At 35.4% G+C, this 4,282-nt stretch overlaps 1 long non-coding RNA gene across 1 annotated transcript; it reads right to left on the bottom strand.

Annotated features, from left to right (window-relative positions):
* Positions 1-1,902: 1,902 nt before the first annotated feature.
* On the bottom strand, positions 1,903-4,264 carry LOC110029997. Its single transcript, XR_002294600.1, has 4 exons — positions 4,048-4,264; positions 3,859-3,933; positions 2,664-2,777; positions 1,903-2,562 (listed from the first exon to the last, which is right to left on the bottom strand). It is a non-coding gene; the product is annotated as an uncharacterized LOC110029997 (long non-coding RNA).
* Between the last annotated feature and the right edge of the window lie 18 nt (positions 4,265-4,282).

Here is a 4,282-nt window from a genome sequence, read left to right as displayed (position 1 = left end):
CTCCATCTTATCAGGCCTTCAAAACTAATATCTGAGCATCCCATTCACCCATTAGTCCTAAAGACTTTAGTCCCCTCATTACAGTGAGGAGATAAACATATATAGTGATAATTCCATCCACATACACCCACAGGACAATCCTATGACTTTCTATTATCAAAAAGTATGTGGTCGCAGTAGCTTCAAAGGAATGGGATGCATCAACAACTCCTTTAAAAGTTCAAATGATCATAACAACCATCTATCAAATTTTCCACAAATAAGGCCACCTAGCTCCTCAATTTTGGCATTATTTGACACTTAACTATAAGCCCAACAAACCAACAGATCACACAACACTTATAACCTCTTCAAACTAAGATCAAGATAAGTAATTTGACATAAAAGCCTCAAATCATGATTTCACAGCTGATTTCAAAAAATTACAGCAGTCCGAATCATATCAAATACAAGATCATGTCTTTATTCGCAATCACAATGTTGTCCCCATCAAAACTCCGATCAAGGATTGCTTTCTAATCCACTCATAAGCTTCTTCTCTCCAAATACTTTCACACTGGACAAATCACACATAATCTCATTTCCATCTCTCAACTTGCTTCTGCTAATAATAACATCATTTTGTTTGATGCCTCTAGCTACCAAATCAAAGATCAGACATTGCAACAAATGCTACTCCAAGGTTTCTGTCATGATGAACTCTATACCATTCCCATCCCCAAGCAAGCCATGCTATTGAAAACTACTACTAATGTCTAACTTCATAGATTCGGTCATTTTAATAATGATGTATGTCTTCTTATTTTAAAACATCACCCCTGTATTTGTATTCCAAGACATACATCCTTTTGCAATTCATGCATTACAGCCAACCAACAAAGGCTACCTTTTCTTCTTCTAATAACCAGACCTGCCATCCCTTAAAACGCATCCATACGGATGTCGTGGCACTATTCCCACATAACTCAAATCAAGGTTTTTAGTTTTATGTACTTTTTGTTGATGCATGGGTGTTTAGTCCATAAATTTGAAAATCTAACACACTTCATAAAGTTCAAACAATAATTGAAAAGCAATTCAATGATCACATAAAATGTACAAGATCTTATGGTGGTGGGGAATTCAGGAGCTAACAATTTGATAAGTTGTGGCTGCACATGGCATTATTTATTATTTCTTTTACCATTACACACCCAAAAAAAAAAAGACATAGCAGAAAAAAATATCAAAATATCCTAGAAACTGTGAAAACCCTATGTGTTGCATCTAACTTGCCACTAAATACCTTGCCAGACACCAAACTAACATTTGTCCACTTAATCAACTGTATCTCCTCTTAAAACACTCTAAACTAATAACCTCTCAAGTCCTACACAAATATCCACCTGATTATAAACATATTCAGGCATATGGATGTCAATGCTTTCCTTGGTTTTCTCCCTCACATCAAAGCAAACTAGATCAAAGAAGTGTGCAGTGTGTCTTTATAGATTATTCAAAAAATTTCGAAGGCTATAAAGGCTTCCATTCTCAAAGTGGCAAGTTTTTTATATCAAGACAGTTCTGCTTCAACGAATACTTGTATCCCATTTCAGCTCCACTTCGCTTCATGTATCCTACTTGTTATACCTGCAAGAAAAACACAAAATTATCTTTTTTTTAAGTGCAATTTTATCTCTACCAGTTTAACTCAGTCCATACATCAGCCAGCAAACTCCTCAACTCCTCTAAGTTCATATTCACCTCGAAGTTTAACTTCATTTCCTTTAATGATTACTTCGGTAATACCCCCCTTTTAACATCACATATACACTCTAATGCTCCCATTATTCAACCAGTTCTTCACATGACCGCTAGATCTAAAATAGGTTTGGTTAAAATAAAAAGCATATTCACACTTCATCATTCCATTGCCAATGAAACTAAACCACTTAACTTCAATGAAGCCAACAAGCATTCACACTGGTGGGAGGCCATGAATGAAGAGTTTGATGCCTTACAAAGTCAGGGAACATGAACATTGGTTCCTTCCCCGATCAACCATACTATTCTAGATAGTAAATTGACATAAAAGATAATATGCGTCGATCCATGGAATCATTGATTGGTACAAAGCAAGATTGGTCACACATGTGCTGAGTATATCCCCTTACAGAATTCCCTCCAAATGTTCTCCAACCTCTCTAAGAAAGTGGAAAATACAAAGTCCTAACTATACACTACAACTCCTCTACCTTTCTTCACTTCCCAAAGCTTCAAAATGCATTCCAATGCTCCCTCAAACAGCTTAAATCCATCCCATAACTTCCCAAGTCTTGCTAAAGTAACTGTAGAAAACAACCTAGGAACTGGCCAGCGCCTTAGTGCCGACCTCTTGGTTTGACCGACTGGGTTCTGGAGCCTAGTCGCCCACGAAGCTGGCGCCATGGCTCTTGGGTGGAGCGTCTTGGAAACCAAAGGTTGGGGCCTAGGCGCCAGTCTGTTGGTTCCAAGATTCTCCATTTCGCCTCTGCTTCACTCCATTTCAGCTCCACTTCGTTCCATGTATCCTATCTGTTATACCTGCAAGAAAAACATAAAATTACCTTTTTTTTTAAGTGCAATTTCATCTATAAACAGGTGCAAAATATAAAGGAAATTAAGAATGCTTTAGGACACATCACTTTCCACCTCCATAGCTTTTCTAGCTTGATTTTTAACATGACTCCAATATTCTATATCCACCATATTTAAACACGACTAACAAATATGTGTTCTCTTCTATCGTTGAAGTTATTCTAATAGTCAGATGAACAACTTAGTTTTAAAATTCAATCCAGTGGTTCTTGCAAAAAAAATAAAATAACATAGTAAAAATTGCTCCAGAAAAAGCTAGCTTAACACAATAAAAACATTAATAAAAGGGGCACTTATAGAAATATTACAATCAATCAAGACAAAAAATAAAAACAATATGTTTTTACATGTGAAGCTGCAAACAGAAATAAAAACATAATCAAATGCAATAGATATACAACTTTTGTAACAAAGGTGCATATATCTAAAATAGATTCTTTCGATTTTTGTATATCATCGACACCATTAGCACAACAAAAAAAAAACTGCATCTGCAATACTCACAATAGTTTTTTCTAGATATTTTTCTATAACAATTTATCAACCAATTATACCAACAGCAACAACCAAATTAGAATTTGTTAAATCTCAACGTTTGTTAAAATTTAATGAAATTAAGAATTACTCATCCACAGTTTTTTTTTTAATCTTGAAACGAATAACCAAATATTTATCAATATTTAATAAATTTTTGTAGTAAATAAATATGAATCTAAATGATTCACAAAATCTACTTGTAGCCAACGAGCCTCTAAATCCCATACGTCAAGTCCTCTATTATAACCAGTCCAAAAATAACTAGAAGATCCACATTTCCATTGAAAAAACTGCATTCATTTCAATTTCCTCTCAAGTAAGAACGTCTTCCTATTTCAAAAGTTCACCTTTATCTTCCCCAATCCAAACCAAGTGGTCTTACACACAATACTGACGCTAGGATTCCTTAACCTTGCTTCAATGTCTTGCATCTATTACTAGGAAGGAAAACTTAACAAAAAGTAGGTCATTGAGGTATGAAGCAATATTCAACAAATACATGAATAAAACACCTAAACAAAAGCAATATTCATGAATAAAACAACAATACTGTAGCTCTTTTGTGCCCTCAATACATGAATAAAACAACAATTCGGCAAAATGCTGAAGCAAATCCAAACTATAACTTTAAATTTTTAGGGAAACTTTAAAATTAATTTCTTTTCATCTAATTCTCTGATAAGCCAAAACAAAAACAAAATTTACCTCTGAGAGGGGCTTCCGGTGCTTGGAATCTTGGTTGGCCACTTCTTGCTTTAAATTCTGAAGCATATCATCAATCTTGCATAAGAGCACAGATCATAGAGGTTAATATCAACAAAAATTAGTTTCCAGCAACTACATGTCATTTAAGACCTTTGAAGGAATCCCCAAACAAAGCACGCAGTGCGTCACCTTCGGTAAAAAAGTGGAGCAGGGCAAGGAGAAATGTGTGACGCTTTCTGTGAATTGAGCGGGACCGGAGCTCAGAGTAGAGCAAGGAGAAAGGATTTCGATGTGACCTTCGAGTTTTAGTGAATGGAGCAGGAAAACGGAAGGCGCAGATTTTAGTTGTATCAGTTCTTTTCAGAAGAAGCTCAATCTACATTCAGCACAATTAATGGAATCCTCTACAAATCTGCATCCCAAG

Source organism: Phalaenopsis equestris, unplaced genomic scaffold (assembly GCF_001263595.1).
Source record: "Phalaenopsis equestris unplaced genomic scaffold, ASM126359v1 Scaffold000626, whole genome shotgun sequence".
Lineage (NCBI taxonomy): Eukaryota > Viridiplantae > Streptophyta > Magnoliopsida > Asparagales > Orchidaceae > Phalaenopsis > Phalaenopsis equestris.
Note: the sequence above shows the minus strand (reverse complement) of the source record. Positions and strands in the feature narration are given on the sequence as shown.